This window comes from Symphalangus syndactylus, chromosome 24, assembly GCF_028878055.3.
Source record: "Symphalangus syndactylus isolate Jambi chromosome 24, NHGRI_mSymSyn1-v2.1_pri, whole genome shotgun sequence".
In the NCBI taxonomy this organism is placed as follows: Eukaryota; Metazoa; Chordata; class Mammalia; order Primates; family Hylobatidae; genus Symphalangus; species Symphalangus syndactylus.
In genome coordinates, this window is record NC_072446.2 from 49,481,800 (window position 1) to 49,501,585 (window position 19,786).

Sequence of the window (19,786 nt, forward strand, 5' to 3'; positions counted from 1 at the left end):
AAGCTTCAACTCTGTTAGTTGAATGCACAGAACAGAAAGAAGTTTCGCAGAATGCTTCTGTGTAGTTGTTAATTGAAGATATTCCTTTTTCCACTATAGGCCTCTTAGAGCACGGAATATCCTCTTGCATTTTCTACAGAAAGAATGATTCAGAACTGCTCAATCAAAAGTAAGGTTCAACTCTGTTAGTTGAATTCACAGAACAGAAAGAAGTTTCACAGAATTCTTCTGTGTAGTTTTTAATTGGTTATAGGCCTTTTTCCTCTACAGGCCCGGGAATGCTCCGAATGTCCTCTTGCAGTTTCTCCAGAAAGAGTGTTTCAGAACTGCTCAATCAAAAGGAAGCTTGAACTCCGTTAGTTGAATGCACAGAACAGAAAGTAATTTCAGAGAATGTTTCTGTGTATGTTTTATTTGGAGATATTCCTTTCTCCACTATAGGCCCCGTAGCGCTCTGAAAGTCCAATTGCAGTTTCCACAGAAAGAGTGTTTCAGAACTGCTCTATCAAAAGTAAATTTCAAATCTGTTAGTTGAATGCATAGAACAGAAAAAAGTTTCACAGAATGCTTCTGTGTAGTTTTTATTTGAAGATATTCCTTTCTCCACTATAGGCCCCTTAGCGCTCTGAATGTCCACTTTCAGTTTCCACAAAAAGAGTGTTTCAGAACTGCTCAATCAAAAGTAAGCTTCAACTCTGTTAGTTGAATGCACAGAACAGAAAGAAGTTTCACAGAATTCTTCTGGGTAGTTTTCATTTGAAGATATAACTTTTTCCAGTATAGGCCCTTTAGCGCTCCGAATGTCCACTTGCTGTTTCAACAGAAAGAGTCTTTCAGAACTGCTCAATCAAAAGTAATCTTCAACTCTCTTAGTTGAATGCACAGAAGAGAAAGAAGTTTCACAGAATGCTTCTGTGTAGTTTTTATTTGAAGATATTCCTTTTTCCATTATAGGCCTCTAAGCGTTCTGAATATCCACTTGCAGTTTCTACAGAAAGAGAGTTTCAGAACTGCTCAATCAAAAGTAACGTTCAACTCTGTTAGTTGAATGCAGAGAACATAAAGAAGTTTCACAGAATGCTTCTGTGTAGTTTTTATTTGCAGATATTCCTTTTTCCACTATTGGCCCCTTCGTGCTCAGAATATCCCCTTGCAGTTTCTACAGGAAGAGTGTTTCAGACCTGCTCTATCAAAATTAAGGTTCAACTCTGTTGGTGGAACGCACAGAACAGAAAGAAGTTTCACAGAAAGCTTCTGTGTAATTTTCATTTGAAGATATTCCTTTTTCCAATACATGCTCAATAGCACTGTGAATGTCCACTGGCAGTTTATACAGAAAGAGTGTTTCAGAACTGCTCAATCAAAAGTAAGCTTCCTCTCTGTTAGTTGAATGCACAGAACAGAAAGAAGTTTCGCAGAATGCTTCTGGGTAGTTTTTATTTGAAGATTCTCCTTTTTCCACTATGGGCCTCATCGAGCAGCCAATGTCCACATACACTCTCTACAGAAAGAGTGTTTCAGAACTGCGCAATCAAAAGTAAGCTTCAACTCTGTTAGTTGAATGCACAGAACAGAAAGAAGTTTCGCAGAATGTTTCTGTGTAGTTGTTAATTGAAGATATTCCGTTTTCCACTATAGGCCCCTTAGAGCACGGAATATCCTCTTGCATTTTCTACAGAAAGAATGATTTAGAACTGCTCAATCAAAAGTAAGGTTCAACTCTGTTAGTTGAATTCACAGAACAGAAAGAAGTTTCACAGAATTCTTCTGTGTAGTTTTTAATTGGTGATAGGCCTTTTTCCTCTATAGGCCCGGGAATGCTCCGAATGTCCTCTTGCAGTTTCTCCAGAAAGAGTGTTTCAGAACTGCTCAATCAAAAGAAAGCTTAAACTCTGTTAGTTGAATGCACAGAACAGAAAGTAATTTCAGAGAACGTTTCTGTGTATGTTTTATTTGGAGATATTCCTTTCTCCACTATAGGCCCCGTAGCGCTCTGAAAGTCCACTTGCAGTTTCCACAGAAAGAGTGTTTCAGAACTGCTCTATCAAAAGTAAAGTTCAAATCTGTTAGTTGAATGCATAGAACAGAAAGAAGTTTCACAGAATGCTTCTGTGTAATTTTTATTTGAAGATATTCCTTTCTCCACTATAGGCCCCTTAGCGCTCTGAATGTCCACTTTCAGTTTCCACAAAAAGAGTGTTTCAGAACTGCTCAATCAAAAGTAAGCTTCAACTCTGTTAGTTGAATGCACAGAACAGAAAGAAGTTTCACAGAATTCTTCTGGGTAGTTTTCATTTGAAGATATAACTTTTTCCACTATAGGCCCTTTAGCGCTCCGAATGTCCACTTGCAGTTTCAACAGAAAGAGTCTTTCAGAACTGCTCAATCAAAAGTAATCTTCAACTCTCTTAGTTGAATGCACAGAAGAGAAAGAAGTTTCACAGAATGCTTCTGTGTAGTTTTTATTTGAAGATATTCCTTTTTCCATTATAGGCCCCTAAGCGTTCTGAATATCCACTTGCAGTTTCTACAGAAAGAGAGTTTCAGAACTGCTCAATCAAAAGTAACGTTCAACTCTGTTAGTTGAATGCAGAGAATATAAAGAAGTTTCACAGAATGCTTCTGTGTAGTTTTTATTTGCAGATATTCCTTTTTCCACTATTGGCCACTTCGTGCTCAGAATATCCCCTTGCAGTTTCTACAGGAAGAGTGTTTCAGACCTGCTCTATCAAAATTAAGGTTCAACTCTGTTGGTGGAACGCACAGAACAGAAAGAAGTTTCACAGAAAGCTTCTGTGTAGTTTTCATTTGAAGATATTCCTTTTTCCAATACATGCTCCATAGCACTGTGAATGTCCACTTGCAGTTTATACAGAAAGAGTGTTTCAGAACTGCTCAATCAAAAGTAAGCATCCTCTCTGTTAGTTGAATGCACAGAACAGAAAGAAGTTTCGCAGAATGCTTCTGGGTAGTTTTTATTTGAAGATTCTCCTTTTTCCACTATGGGCCCCATAGAGCTGCCAATGTCCACATACACTCTCTACAGAAACAGTGTTTCAGAACTGCGCAATCAAAAGTAAGCTTCAACTCTGTTAGTTGAATGCACAGAACAGAAAGAAGTTTCGCAGAATGCTTCTGTGTAGTTGTTAATTGAAGATATTCCTTTTTCCACTATAGGCCTCTTAGAGCACGGAATATCCTCTTGCATTTCCTACAGAAAGAATGATTCAGAACTGCTCAATCAAAAGTAAGGTTCAACTCTGTTAGTTGAATTCACAGAACAGAAAGAAGTTTCACAGAATTCTTCTGTGTAGTTTTTAATTGGTTATAGGCCTTTTTCCTCTACAGGCCCGGGAATGCTCCGAATGTCCTCTTGCAGTTTCTCCAGAAAGAGTGTTTCAGAACTGCTCAATCAAAAGGAAGCTTGAACTCCGTTAGTTGAATGCACAGAACAGAAAGTAATTTCAGAGAATGTTTCTGTGTATGTTTTATTTGGAGATATTCCTTTCTCCACTATAGGCCCCGTAGCGCTCTGAAAGTCCACTTGCAGTTTCCACAGAAAGAGTGTTTCAGAACTGCTCTATCAAAAGTAAATTTCAAATCTGTTAGTTGAATGCATAGAACAGAAAAAAGTTTCACAGAATGCTTCTGTGTAGTTTTTATTTGAAGATATTCCTTTCTCCACTATAGGCCCCTTAGCGCTCTGAATGTCCACTTTCAGTTTCCACAAAAAGAGTGTTTCAGAACTGCTCAATCAAAAGTAAGCTTCAACTCTGTTAGTTGAATGCACAGAACAGAAAGAAGTTTCACAGAATTCTTCTGGGTAGTTTTCATTTGAAGATATAACTTTTTCCACTATAGGCCCTTTAGCGCTCCGAATGTCCACTTGCAGTTTCAACATAAAGAGTCTTTCAGAACTGCTCAATCAAAAGTAATCTTCAACTCTCTTAGTTGAATGCACAGAAGAGAAAGAAGTTTCACAGAATGCTTCTGTGTAGTTTTTATTTGAAGATATTCCTTTTTCCATTATAGGCCTCTAAGCGTTCTGAATATCCACTTGCAGTTTCTACAGAAAGAGAGTTTCAGAACTGCTCAATCAAAAGTAACGTTCAACTCTGTTAGTTGAATGCAGAGAACATAAAGAAGTTTCACCGAATGCTTCTGTGTAGTTTTTATTTGCAGATATTCCTTTTTCCACTATTGGCCCCTTCGTGCTCAGAATATCCCCTTGCAGTTTCTACAGGAAGAGTGTTTCAGACCTGCTCTATCAAAATTAAGGTTCAACTCTGTTGGTGGAACGCACAGAACAGAAAGAAGTTTCACAGAAAGCTTCTGTGTAGTTTTCATTTGAAGATATTCCTTTTTCCAATACATGCTCCATAGCACTGTGAATGTCCACTTGCAGTTTATACAGAAAGAGTGTTTCAGAACTGCTCAATCAAAAGTAAGCTTCCTCTCTGTTAGTTGAATGCACAGAACAGAAAGAAGTTTCGCAGAATGCTTCTGGGTAGTTTTTATTTGAAGATTCTCCTTTTTCCACTATGGGCCCCATAGAGCTGCCAATGTCCACATACACTCTCTACAGAAAGAGTGTTTCAGAACTGCGCAATCAAAAGTAAGCTTCAACTCTGTTAGTTGAATGCACAGAACAGAAAGAAGTTTCGCAGAATGCTTCTGTGTAGTTGTTAATTGAAGATATTCCTTTTTCCACTATAGGCCCCTTAGAGCACGGAATATCCTCTTGCATTTTCTACAGAAAGAATGATTCAGAACTGCTCAATCAAAAGTAAGGTTCAACTCTGTTAGTTGAATTCACAGAACAGAAAGAAGTTTCACAGAATTCTTCTGTGTAGTTTTTAATTGGTGATAGGCCTTTTTCCTCTATAGGCCCGGGAATGCTCCGAATGTCCTCTTGCAGTTTCTCCAGAAAGAGTGTTTCAGAACTGCTCAATCAAAAGGAAGCTTGAACTCCGTTAGTTGAATGCACAGAACAGAAAGTAATTTCAGAGAATGTTTCTGTGTATGTTTTATTTGGAGATATTCCTTTCTCCACTATAGGCCCCGTAGCGCTCTGAAAGTCCACTTGCAGTTTCCACAGAAAGAGTTTTTCAGAACCGCTCTATCAAAAGTAAAGTTCAAATCTGTTAGTTGAATGCATAGAACAGAAAGAAGTTTCACAGAATGCTTCTGTGTAGTTTTTATTTGAAGATATTCCTTTCTCCACTATAGGCCCCTTAGCGCTCTGAATGTCCACTTTCAGTTTCCACAAAAAGAGTGTTTCAGAACTGCTCAATCAAAAGTAAGCTTCAACTCTGTTAGTTGAATGCACAGAACAGAAAGAAGTTTCACAGAATTCTTCTGGGTAGTTTTCATTTGAAGATATAACTTTTTCCACTATAGGCCCTTTAGCGCTCCGAATGTCCACTTGCTGTTTCAACAGAAAGAGTCTTTCAGAACTGCTCAATCAAAAGTAATCTTCAACTCTCTTAGTTGAATGCACAGAAGAGAAAGAAGTTTCACAGAATGCTTCTGTGTAGTTTTTATTTGAAGATATTCCTTTTTCCATTATAGGCCCCTAAGCGTTCTGAATATCCACTTGCAGTTTCTACAGAAAGAGAGTTTCAGAACTGCTCAATCAAAAGTAACGTTCAACTCTGTTAGTTGAATGCAGAGAACATAAAGAAGTTTCACAGAATGCTTCTGTGTAGTTTTTATTTGCAGATATTCCTTTTTCCACTATTGGCCCCTTCGTGCTCAGAATATCCCCTTGCAGTTTCTACAGGAAGAGTGTTTCAGACCTGCTCTATCAAAATTAAGGTTCAACTCTGTTGGTGGAACGCACAGAACAGAAAGAAGTTTCACAGAAAGCTTCTGTGTAGTTTTCATTTGAAGATATTCCTTTTTCCAATACATGCTCAATAGCACTGTGAATGTCCACTGGCAGTTTATACAGAAAGAGTGTTTCAGAACTGCTCAATCAAAAGTAAGCTTCCTCTCTGTTAGTTGAATGCACAGAACAGAAAGAAGTTTCGCAGAATGCTTCTGGGTAGTTTTTATTTGAAGATTCTCCTTTTTCCACTATGGGCCCCATAGAGCTGCCAATGTCCACATACACTCTCTACAGAAACAGTGTTTCAGAACTGCGCAATCAAAAGTAAGCTTCAACTCTGTTAGTTGAATGCACAGAACAGAAAGAAGTTTCGCAGAATGCTTCTGTGTAGTTGTTAATTGAAGATATTCCTTTTTCCACTATAGGCCTCTTAGAGCACGGAATATCCTCTTGCATTTCCTACAGAAAGAATGATTCAGAACTGCTCAATCAAAAGTAAGGTTCAACTCTGTTAGTTGAATTCACAGAACAGAAAGAAGTTTCACAGAATTCTTCTGTGTAGTTTTTAATTGGTTATAGGCCTTTTTCCTCTACAGGCCCGGGAATGCTCCGAATGTCCTCTTGCAGTTTCTCCAGAAAGAGTGTTTCAGAACTGCTCAATCAAAAGGAAGCTTGAACTCCGTTAGTTGAATGCACAGAACAGAAAGTAATTTCAGAGAATGTTTCTGTGTATGTTTTATTTGGAGATATTCCTTTCTCCACTATAGGCCCCGTAGCGCTCTGAAAGTCCACTTGCAGTTTCCACAGAAAGAGTGTTTCAGAACTGCTCTATCAAAAGTAAATTTCAAATCTGTTAGTTGAATGCATAGAACAGAAAAAAGTTTCACAGAATGCTTCTGTGTAGTTTTTATTTGAAGATATTCCTTTCTCCACTATAGGCCCCTTAGCGCTCTGAATGTCCACTTTCAGTTTCCACAAAAAGAGTGTTTCAGAACTGCTCAATCAAAAGTAAGCTTCAACTCTGTTAGTTGAATGCACAGAACAGAAAGAAGTTTCACAGAATTCTTCTGGGTAGTTTTCATTTGAAGATATAACTTTTTCCACTATAGGCCCTTTAGCGCTCCGAATGTCCACTTGCAGTTTCAACAGAAAGAGTCTTTCAGAACTGCTCAATCAAAAGTAATCTTCAACTCTCTTAGTTGAATGCACAGAAGAGAAAGAAGTTTCACAGAATGCTTCTGTGTAGTTTTTATTTGAAGATATTCCTTTTTCCATTATAGGCCTCTAAGCGTTCTGAATATCCACTTGCAGTTTCTACAGAAAGAGAGTTTCAGAACTGCTCAATCAAAAGTAACGTTCAACTCTGTTAGTTGAATGCAGAGAACATAAAGAAGTTTCACCGAATGCTTCTGTGTAGTTTTTATTTGCAGATATTCCTTTTTCCACTATTGGCCCCTTCGTGCTCAGAATATCCCCTTGCAGTTTCTACAGGAAGAGTGTTTCAGACCTGCTCTATCAAAATTAAGGTTCAACTCTGTTGGTGGAACGCACAGAACAGAAAGAAGTTTCACAGAAAGCTTCTGTGTAGTTTTCATTTGAAGATATTCCTTTTTCCAATACATGCTCCATAGCACTGTGAATGTCCACTTGCAGTTTATACAGAAAGAGTGTTTCAGAACTGCTCAATCAAAAGTAAGCTTCCTCTCTGTTAGTTGAATGCACAGAACAGAAAGAAGTTTCGCAGAATGCTTCTGGGTAGTTTTTATTTGAAGATTCTCCTTTTTCCACTATGGGCCCCATAGAGCTGCCAATGTCCACATACACTCTCTACAGAAAGAGTGTTTCAGAACTGCGCAATCAAAAGTAAGCTTCAACTCTGTTAGTTGAATGCACAGAACAGAAAGAAGTTTCGCAGAATGCTTCTGTGTAGTTGTTAATTGAAGATATTCCTTTTTCCACTATAGGCCCCTTAGAGCACGGAATATCCTCTTGCATTTTCTACAGAAAGAATGATTCAGAACTGCTCAATCAAAAGTAAGGTTCAACTCTGTTAGTTGAATTCACAGAACAGAAAGAAGTTTCACAGAATTCTTCTGTGTAGTTTTTAATTGGTGATAGGCCTTTTTCCTCTATAGGCCCGGGAATGCTCCGAATGTCCTCTTGCAGTTTCTCCAGAAAGAGTGTTTCAGAACTGCTCAATCAAAAGGAAGCTTGAACTCCGTTAGTTGAATGCACAGAACAGAAAGTAATTTCAGAGAATGTTTCTGTGTATGTTTTATTTGGAGATATTCCTTTCTCCACTATAGGCCCCGTAGCGCTCTGAAAGTCCACTTGCAGTTTCCACAGAAAGAGTTTTTCAGAACCGCTCTATCAAAAGTAAAGTTCAAATCTGTTAGTTGAATGCATAGAACAGAAAGAAGTTTCACAGAATGCTTCTGTGTAGTTTTTATTTGAAGATATTCCTTTCTCCACTATAGGCCCCTTAGCGCTCTGAATGTCCACTTTCAGTTTCCACAAAAAGAGTGTTTCAGAACTGCTCAATCAAAAGTAAGCTTCAACTCTGTTAGTTGAATGCACAGAACAGAAAGAAGTTTCACAGAATTCTTCTGGGTAGTTTTCATTTGAAGATATAACTTTTTCCACTATAGGCCCTTTAGCGCTCCGAATGTCCACTTGCTGTTTCAACAGAAAGAGTCTTTCAGAACTGCTCAATCAAAAGTAATCTTCAACTCTCTTAGTTGAATGCACAGAAGAGAAAGAAGTTTCACAGAATGCTTCTGTGTAGTTTTTATTTGAAGATATTCCTTTTTCCATTATAGGCCCCTAAGCGTTCTGAATATCCACTTGCAGTTTCTACAGAAAGAGAGTTTCAGAACTGCTCAATCAAAAGTAACGTTCAACTCTGTTAGTTGAATGCAGAGAACATAAAGAAGTTTCACAGAATGCTTCTGTGTAGTTTTTATTTGCAGATATTCCTTTTTCCACTATTGGCCCCTTCGTGCTCAGAATATCCCCTTGCAGTTTCTACAGGAAGAGTGTTTCAGACCTGCTCTATCAAAATTAAGGTTCAACTCTGTTGGTGGAACGCACAGAACAGAAAGAAGTTTCACAGAAAGCTTCTGTGTAGTTTTCATTTGAAGATATTCCTTTTTCCAATACATGCTCAATAGCACTGTGAATGTCCACTGGCAGTTTATACAGAAAGAGTGTTTCAGAACTGCTCAATCAAAAGTAAGCTTCCTCTCTGTTAGTTGAATGCACAGAACAGAAAGAAGTTTCGCAGAATGCTTCTGGGTAGTTTTTATTTGAAGATTCTCCTTTTTCCACTATGGGCCCCATCGAGCAGCCAATGTCCACATACACTCTCTACAGAAAGAGTGTTTCAGAACTGCGCAATCAAAAGTAAGCTTCAACTCTGTTAGTTGAATGCACAGAACAGAAAGAAGTTTCGCAGAATGCTTCTGTGTAGTTGTTAATTGGAGATATTCCTTTTTCCACTATAGGCCCCTTAGAGCACGGAATATCCTCTTGCATTTTCTACAGAAAGAATGATTCAGAACTGCTCAATCAAAAGTAAGGTTCAACTCTGTTAGTTGAATTCACAGAACAGAAAGAAGTTTCACAGAATTCTTCTGTGTAGTTTTTAATTGGTTATAGGCCTTTTTCCTCTATAGGCCCGGGAATGCTCCGAATGTCCTCTTGCAGTTTCTCCAGAAAGAGTGTTTCAGAACTGCTCAATCAAAAGAAAGCTTAAACTCTGTTAGTTGAATGCACAGAACAGAACGTAATTTCAGAGAATGTTTCTGTGTATGTTTTATTTGGAGATATTCCTTTCTCCACTATAGGCCCTGTAGCGCTCTGAAAGTCCACTTGCAGTTTCCACAGAAAGAGTGTTTCAGAACTGCTCTATCAAAAGTAAAGTTCAAATCTGTTAGTTGAATGCATAGAACAGAAAGAAGTTTCACAGAATGCTTCTGTGTAGTTTTTATTTGAAGATATTCCTTTCTCCACTATAGGCCCCTTAGCGCTCTGAATGTCCACTTTCAGTTTCCACAAAAAGAGTGTTTCAGAACTGCTCAATCAAAAGTAAGCTTCAACTCTGTTAGTTGAATGCACAGAACAGAAAGAAGTTTCACAGAATTCTTCTGGGTAGTTTTCATTTGAAGATATAACTTTTTCCACTATAGGCCCTTTAGCGCTCCGAATGTCCACTTGCAGTTTCAACAGAAAGAGTCTTTCAGAACTGCTCAATCAAAAGTAATCTTCAACTCTCTTAGTTGAATGCACAGAAGAGAAAGAAGTTTCACAGAATGCTTCTGTGTAGTTTTTATTTGAAGATATTCCTTTTTCCATTATAGGCCCCTAAGCGTTCTGAATATCCACTTGCAGTTTCTACAGAGAGTGAGTTTCAGAACTGCTCAATCAAAAGTCATGTTCAACTCTGTTAGTTGAATGCAGAGAACATAAAGAAGTTTCACCGAATGCTTCTGTGTAGTTTTTATTTGCAGATATTCCTTTTTCCACTATTGGCCGCTTCGTGCTCAGAATATCCCCTTGCAGTTTCTACAGGAAGAGTGTTTCAGAACTGCTCTATCAAAATTAAGGTTCAATTCTGTTGGTGGAACGCACAGAACAGAAAGAAGTTTCACAGAAAGCTTCTGTGTAGTTTTCATTTGAAGATATTCCTTTTTACAATACATGCTCCATAGCACTGTGAATGTCCACTTTCAGTTTATACAGAAAGAGTGCTTCAGAACTGCTCAATCAAAAGTAAGCTTCCCCTCTGTTAGTTGAATGTACAGAACAGAAAGAAGTTTCGCAGAATGCTTCTGGGGAGTTTTTATTTGAAGATTCTCCTTTTTCCACTATGGGCCCCCTCGAGCTGCCAATGTCCACATGCACTCTCTACAGAAAGAGTGTTTCAGAACTGCGCAATCAAAAGTAAGCTTCAAATCTGTTAGTTGAATGCACAGAACAGAAAGAAGTTTCGCAGAATGCTTCTGTGTAGTTGTTAATTGAAGATATTCCTTTTTCAACTATAGGCCCCTTAGAGCACGGAATATCCTCTTGCATTTTCTACAGAAAGAATGATTCAGAACTGCTCAATCAAAAGTAAGGTTCAACTCTGTTAGTTGAATTCACAGAACAGAAAGAAGTTTCACAGAATTCTTCTGTGTAGTTTTTAATTGGTTATAGGCCTTTTTCCTCTATAGGCCCGGGAATGCTCCGAATGTCCTCTTGCAGTTTCTCCAGAAAGAGTGTTTCAGAACTCCTCAATCAAAAGAAAGCTTAAACTCTGTTAGTTGAATGCACAGAACAGAAAGTAATTTCAGAGAATGTTTCTGTGTATGTTTTATTTGGAGATATTCCTTTCTCCACTATAGGCCCCGTAGCGCTCTGAAAGTCCACTTGCAGTTTCCACAGAGTGTTTCAGAACTGCTCTATCAAAAGTAAAGTTCAAATCTGTTAGTTGAATGCATAGAAGAGAAAGAAGTTTCACAGAATGCTTCTGTGTAGTTTTTATTTGAAGATATTCCTTTATCCACTATAGGCCCCTTAGCGCTCTGAATGTCCACTTTCAGTTTCCACAAAAAGAGAGTTTCAGAACTGCTCAATCAAAAGAAAGCATAAACTCTGTTAGTTGAATGCACAGAACAGAAAGAAGTTTCACAGAATGATTCTGTGTAGTTTTTATTAGAAGATATTACTTTTTCCACTATAGGCCTCTTACGGTTCCCAATGTCCATTTGCAGTTTCTAAAGAAAGATTGTTTCAGAACTGCTCAATCAAAAGTAAATTTCAAATCTGTTAGTTGAATGCACAGAACAGAAAGAAGTTTCACACAATGCTTCTCTGTAATTTTTATTTGAACATATGCCTTTTTCCCCTATAGGACCCTTAGAGCACAAAGTGTCCTCTTGCCGTTTCTTCAGAAGGAGTGTTTCAGAACTGCTCAATCAAAAGAAAGCTTAAACTCTGTTAGTTGAATGCACAGAAGAGAGAGTACTTTCAGAGAATTGTTCTGTGTATGTGTTATTTGGAGATATTCCTTTCTCCACTATAGGCCCCGTAGCGCTCTGAATGTCCACTTGCAGTTTCCACAGAAAGAGTGTTTCAGAACTGCTCTATCAAAAGTAAAGTTCGAATCTGTTAGTTGAATGCACAGAACAGAAAGAAGTTTCACAGAATGCTTCTGTGTAGTTTTTATTGGAAGATATTCCTTTCTCCACTATAGGCCCCTTAGCGCTCTGAATGTCCACTTTCAGGTTCCACAAAAAGAGTGTTTCAGAACTGCTCAATCAAAAGTGAGCTTCAACTCTGTTAGTTGAATGCACAGAACAGAAAGAAGTTTCACAGAATTCTTCTGGGTAGTTTTCATTTGAAGATATAACTTTTTCCACTATAGGCCCTTTAGCGCTCCGAATGTCCACTTGCAGTTTCAACAGAAAGAGTCTTTCAGAACTGCTCAATCAAAAGTAATCTTCAACTCTCTTAGTTGAATGCACAGAAGAGAAAGAAGTTTCACAGAATGCTTCTGTGTAGTTTTTATTTGAAGATATTCCTTTTTCCATTATAGGCCCCTAAGCGTTCTGAGTATCCACTTGCAGTTTCTACAGAAAGAGAGTTTCAGAACTGCTCAATCAAAAGTAACGTTCAACTCTGTTAGTTGAATGCGGAGAATATAAAGAAGTTTCACAGAATGCTTCTGTGTAGTTTTTATTTGCAGATATTCCTTTTTCCACTATTGGCCCCTTCGTGCTCAGAATATCCCCTTGCAGTTTCTACAGGAAGAGTGTTTCAGACCTGCTCTATCAAAATTAAGGTTCAACTCTGTTGGTGGAACGCACAGAACAAAAAGAAGTTTCACAGAAAGCTTCTGTGTAGTTTTCATTTGAAGATATTCCTTTTTCCAATACATGCTCCATAGCACTGTGAATGTCCACTTGCAGTTTATACAGAAAGAGTGTTTCAGAACTGCTCAATCAAAAGTAAGCTTCCTCTCTGTTAGTTGAATGCACAGAACAGAAAGAAGTTTCGCAGAATGCTTCTGGGTAGTTTTTATTTGAAGATTCTCCTTTTTCCACTATGGGCCCCATATAGCTGCCAATGTCCACATACACTCTCTACAGAAAGAGTGTTTCAGAACTGCGCAATCAAAAGTAAGCTTCAACTCTGTTAGTTGAATGCACAGAACAGAAAGAAGTTTCGCAGAATGCTTCTGTGTAGTTGTTAATTGAAGATATTACTTTTTCCACTATAGGCCCCTTAGAGCACGGAATATCCTCTTGCATTTTCTACAGAAAGAATGATTCAGAACTGCTCAATCAAAAGTAAGGTTCAACTCTGTTAGTTGAATTCACAGAACAGAAAGAAGTTTCACAGAATTCTTCTGTGTAGTTTTTAATTGGTTATAGGCCTTTTTCCTCTATAGGCCCGGGAATGCTCCGAATGTCCTCTTGCAGTTTCTCCAGAAAGAGTGTTTCAGAACTGCTCAATCAAAACAAAGCTTAAACTCCGTTAGTTGAATGCACAGAACAGAAAGTAATTTCAGAGAATGTTTCTGTGTATGTTGTATTTGAAGATATTCCTTTCTCCACTATAGGCCCCTTAGCGCTCTGAATGTCCACTTTCAGTTTCCACAAAAAGAGTGTTTCAGAACTGCTCAATCAAAAGTAAGCTTCAACTCTGTTAGTTGAATGCACAGAACAGAAAGAAGTTTCACAGAATTCTTCTGGGTAGTTTTCATTTGAAGATATACCTTTTTCCACTATAGGCCCTTTAGCGCTCCGAATGTCCACTTGCAGTTTCAACAGAAAGAGTCTTTCAGAACTGCTCAATCAAAAGTAATCTTCAGCTCTCTTAGTTGAATGCACAGAACAGAAAGAAGTTTCACAGAATGCTTCTGTGTGGTTTTTATTTGAAGATATTCCTTTTTCCATTATAGGCCCCTAAGCGTTCTGAATATCCACTTGCAGTTTCTACAGAAAGAGAGTTTCAGAACTGCTCAATCAAAAGTAACGTTCAAGTCTGTTAGTTGAATGCAGAGAACATAAAGAAGTTTCACAGAATGCTTCTGTGTAGTTTTTATTTGCAGATATTCCTTTTTCCACTATTGGCCCCTTCGTGCTCAGAATATCCCCTTGCAGTTTCTACAGGAAGAGTGTTTCAGACCTGCTCTATCAAAATTAAGGTTCAACTCTGTTGGTGGAACGCACAGAACAGAATGAAGTTTCACAGAAAGCTTCTGTGTAGTTTTCATTTGAAGATATTCCTTTTTCCAATACATGCTCCACAGCACTGTGAATGTCCACTTGCAGTTTATACAGAAAGAGTGTTTCAGAACTGCTCAATCAAAAGTAAGCTTCCTCTCTGTTAGTTGAATGCACAGAACAGAAAGAAGTTTCACAGAATGCTTCTGGGTAGTTTTTATTTGAAGATTCTCCTTTTTCCACTATGGGCCCCATAGAGCTGCCAATGTCCACATGCACTCTCTACAGAAAGAGTGTTTCAGAACTGTGCAATCAAAAGTAAGCTTCAACTCTGTTAGTTGAATGCACAGAACAGAAAGAAGTTTCGCAGAATGCTTCTGTGTAGTTGTTAATTGAAGATATTCCTTTTTCCACTATAGGCCCCTTAGAGCACGGAATATCCTCTTGCATTTTCTACAGAAAGGATGATTCAGAACTGCTCAATCAAAAGTAAGGTTCAACTCTGTTAGTTGAATTCACAGAACAGAAAGAAGTTTCACAGAATTCTTCTGTGTAGTTTTTAATTGGTTATAGGCCTTTTTCCTCTATAGGCCCGGGAATGCTCCGAATGTCCTCTTGCAGTTTCTCCAGAAAGAGTGTTTCAGAACTCCTTAATCAAAAGAAAGCTTAAACTCTGTTAGTTGAATGCACAGAACAGAAAGTAATTTCAGAGAATGTTTCTGTGTATCCTTTATTTGGAGATATTCCTTTCTCCACTATAGGCCCCGTAGCGCTCTGAAAGTCCACTTGCAGTTTCCACAGAAAGAGTGTTTCAGAACTACTCAATCAAAAGTATGCTTCAACTCTGTTAGTTGAATGCACAGAACAGAAAGAAGTTTCACAGAATTCTTCTGGGTAGTTTTCATTTGAAGATATAACTTTTTCCACTATAGGCCCTTTAGCGCTCCGAATGTCCACTTGCAGTTTCAACAGAAAGAGTCTTTCAGAACTGCTCAATCAAAAGTAATCTTCAACTCTCTTAGTTGAATGCACAGAAGAGAAAGAAGTTTCACAGAATGCTTCTGTGTAGTTTTTATTTGAAGATATTCCTTTTTCCATTATAGGCCCCTAAGCGTTCTGAATATCCACTTGCAGTTTCTACAGAAAGAGAGTTTCAGAACTGCTCAATCAAAAGTAACGTTCAACTCTGTTAGTTGAATGCAGAGAACATAAAGAAGTTTCACAGAATGCTTCTGTGTAGTTTTTATTTGCAGATATTCCTTTTTCCACTATTGGCCCCTTCGTGCTCAGAATATCCCCTTGCAGTTTCTACAGGAAGAGTGTTTCAGACCTGCTCTATCAAAATTAAGGTTCAACTCTGTTGGTGGAACGCACAGAACAGAAAGAAGTTTCACAGAAAGCTTCTGTGTAGTTTTCATTTGAAGATATTCCTTTTTCCAATACATGCTCAATAGCACTGTGAATGTCCACTGGCAGTTTATACAGAAAGAGTGTTTCAGAACTGCTCAATCAAAAGTAAGCTTCCTCTCTGTTAGTTGAATGCACAGAACAGAAAGAAGTTTCGCAGAATGCTTCTGGGTAGTTTTTATTTGAAGATTCTCCTTTTTCCACTATGGGCCCCATCGAGCAGCCAATGTCCACATACACTCTCTACAGAAAGAGTGTTTCAGAACTGCGCAATCAAAAGTAAGCTTCAACTCTGTTAGTTGAATGCACAGAACAGAAAGAAGTTTCGCAGAATGCTTCTGTGTAGTTGTTAATTGGAGATATTCCTTTTTCCACTATAGGCCCCTTAGAGCACGGAATATCCTCTTGCATTTTCTACAGAAAGAATGATTCAGAACTGCTCAATCAAAAGTAAGGTTCAACTCTGTTAGTTGAATTCACAGAACAGAAAGAAGTTTCACAGAATTCTTCTGTGTAGTTTTTAATTGGTTATAGGCCTTTTTCCTCTATAGGCCCGGGAATGCTCCGAATGTCCTCTTGCAGTTTCTCCAGAAAGAGTGTTTCAGAACTGCTCAATCAAAAGAAAGCTTAAACTCTGTTAGTTGAATGCACAGAACAGAACGTAATTTCAGAGAATGTTTCTGTGTATGTTTTATTTGGAGATATTCCTTTCTCCACTATAGGCCCTGTAGCGCTCTGAAAGTCCACTTGCAGTTTCCACAGAAAGAGTGTTTCAGAACTGCTCTATCAAAAGTAAAGTTCAAATCTGTTAGTTGAATGCATAGAACAGAAAGAAGTTTCACAGAATGCTTCTGTGTAGTTTTTATTTGAAGATATTCCTTTCTCCACTATAGGCCCCTTAGCGCTCTGAATGTCCACTTTCAGTTTCCACAAAAAGAGTGTTTCAGAACTGCTCAATCAAAAGTAAGCTTCAACTCTGTTAGTTGAATGCACAGAACAGAAAGAAGTTTCACAGAATTCTTCTGGGTAGTTTTCATTTGAAGATATAACTTTTTCCACTATAGGCCCTTTAGCGCTCCGAATGTCCACTTGCAGTTTCAACAGAAAGAGTCTTTCAGAACTGCTCAATCAAAAGTAATCTTCAACTCTCTTAGTTGAATGCACAGAAGAGAAAGAAGTTTCACAGAATGCTTCTGTGTAGTTTTTATTTGAAGATATTCCTTTTTCCATTATAGGCCCCTAAGCGTTCTGAATATCCACTTGCAGTTTCTACAGAGAGTGAGTTTCAGAACTGCTCAATCAAAAGTCATGTTCAACTCTGTTAGTTGAATGCAGAGAACATAAAGAAGTTTCACCGAATGCTTCTGTGTAGTTTTTATTTGCAGATATTCCTTTTTCCACTATTGGCCGCTTCGTGCTCAGAATATCCCCTTGCAGTTTCTACAGGAAGAGTGTTTCAGAACTGCTCTATCAAAATTAAGGTTCAATTCTGTTGGTGGAACGCACAGAACAGAAAGAAGTTTCACAGAAAGCTTCTGTGTAGTTTTCATTTGAAGATATTCCTTTTTACAATACATGCTCCATAGCACTGTGAATGTCCACTTTCAGTTTATACAGAAAGAGTGCTTCAGAACTGCTCAATCAAAAGTAAGCTTCCCCTCTGTTAGTTGAATGTACAGAACAGAAAGAAGTTTCGCAGAATGCTTCTGGGGAGTTTTTATTTGAAGATTCTCCTTTTTCCACTATGGGCCCCCTCGAGCTGCCAATGTCCACATGCACTCTCTACAGAAAGAGTGTTTCAGAACTGCGCAATCAAAAGTAAGCTTCAAATCTGTTAGTTGAATGCACAGAACAGAAAGAAGTTTCGCAGAATGCTTCTGTGTAGTTGTTAATTGAAGATATTCCTTTTTCAACTATAGGCCCCTTAGAGCACGGAATATCCTCTTGCATTTTCTACAGAAAGAATGATTCAGAACTGCTCAATCAAAAGTAAGGTTCAACTCTGTTAGTTGAATTCACAGAACAGAAAGAAGTTTCACAGAATTCTTCTGTGTAGTTTTTAATTGGTTATAGGCCTTTTTCCTCTATAGGCCCGGGAATGCTCCGAATGTCCTCTTGCAGTTTCTCCAGAAAGAGTGTTTCAGAACTCCTCAATCAAAAGAAAGCTTAAACTCTGTTAGTTGAATGCACAGAACAGAAAGTAATTTCAGAGAATGTTTCTGTGTATGTTTTATTTGGAGATATTCCTTTCTCCACTATAGGCCCCGTAGCGCTCTGAAAGTCCACTTGCAGTTTCCACAGAGTGTTTCAGAACTGCTCTATCAAAAGTAAAGTTCAAATCTGTTAGTTGAATGCATAGAAGAGAAAGAAGTTTCACAGAATGCTTCTGTGTAGTTTTTATTTGAAGATATTCCTTTATCCACTATAGGCCCCTTAGCGCTCTGAATGTCCACTTTCAGTTTCCACAAAAAGAGAGTTTCAGAACTGCTCAATCAAAAGAAAGCATAAACTCTGTTAGTTGAATGCACAGAACAGAAAGAAGTTTCACAGAATGATTCTGTGTAGTTTTTATTAGAAGATATTACTTTTTCCACTATAGGCCTCTTACGGTTCCCAATGTCCATTTGCAGTTTCTAAAGAAAGATTGTTTCAGAACTGCTCAATCAAAAGTAAATTTCAAATCTGTTAGTTGAATGCACAGAACAGAAAGAAGTTTCACACAATGCTTCTCTGTAATTTTTATTTGAACATATGCCTTTTTCCCCTATAGGACCCTTAGAGCACAAAGTGTCCTCTTGCCGTTTCTTCAGAAGGAGTGTTTCAGAACTGCTCAATCAAAAGAAAGCTTAAACTCTGTTAGTTGAATGCACAGAAGAGAGAGTACTTTCAGAGAATTGTTCTGTGTATGTGTTATTTGGAGATATTCCTTTCTCCACTATAGGCCCCGTAGCGCTCTGAATGTCCACTTGCAGTTTCCACAGAAAGAGTGTTTCAGAACTGCTCTATCAAAAGTAAAGTTCGAATCTGTTAGTTGAATGCACAGAACAGAAAGAAGTTTCACAGAATGCTTCTGTGTAGTTTTTATTGGAAGATATTCCTTTCTCCACTATAGGCCCCTTAGCGCTCTGAATGTCCACTTTCAGGTTCCACAAAAAGAGTGTTTCAGAACTGCTCAATCAAAAGTGAGCTTCAACTCTGTTAGTTGAATGCACAGAACAGAAAGAAGTTTCACAGAATTCTTCTGGGTAGTTTTCATTTGAAGATATAACTTTTTCCACTATAGGCCCTTTAGCGCTCCGAATGTCCACTTGCAGTTTCAACAGAAAGAGTCTTTCAGAACTGCTCAATCAAAAGTAATCTTCAACTCTCTTAGTTGAATGCACAGAAGAGAAAGAAGTTTCACAGAATGCTTCTGTGTAGTTTTTATTTGAAGATATTCCTTTTTCCATTATAGGCCCCTAAGCGTTCTGAGTATCCACTTGCAGTTTCTACAGAAAGAGAGTTTCAGAACTGCTCAATCAAAAGTAACGTTCAACTCTGTTAGTTGAATGCGGAGAATATAAAGAAGTTTCACAGAATGCTTCTGTGTAGTTTTTATTTGCAGATATTCCTTTTTCCACTATTGGCCCCTTCGTGCTCAGAATATCCCCTTGCAGTTTCTACAGGAAGAGTGTTTCAGACCTGCTCTATCAAAATTAAGGTTCAACTCTGTTGGTGGAACGCACAGAACAAAAAGAAGTTTCACAGAAAGCTTCTGTGTAGTTTTCATTTGAAGATATTCCTTTTTCCAATACATGCTCCATAGCACTGTGAATGTCCACTTGCAGTTTATACAGAAAGAGTGTTTCAGAACTGCTCAATCAAAAGTAAGCTTCCTCTCTGTTAGTTGAATGCACAGAACAGAAAGAAGTTTCGCAGAATGCTTCTGGGTAGTTTTTATTTGAAGATTCTCCTTTTTCCACTATGGGCCCCATATAGCTGCCAATGTCCACATACACTCTCTACAGAAAGAGTGTTTCAGAACTGCGCAATCAAAAGTAAGCTTCAACTCTGTTAGTTGAATGCACAGAACAGAAAGAAGTTTCGCAGAATGCTTCTGTGTAGTTGTTAATTGAAGATATTACTTTTTCCACTATAGGCCCCTTAGAGCACGGAATATCCTCTTGCATTTTCTACAGAAAGAATGATTCAGAACTGCTCAATCAAAAGTAAGGTTCAACTCTGTTAGTTGAATTCACAGAACAGAAAGAAGTTTCACAGAATTCTTCTGTGTAGTTTTTAATTGGTTATAGGCCTTTTTCCTCTATAGGCCCGGGAATGCTCCGAATGTCCTCTTGCA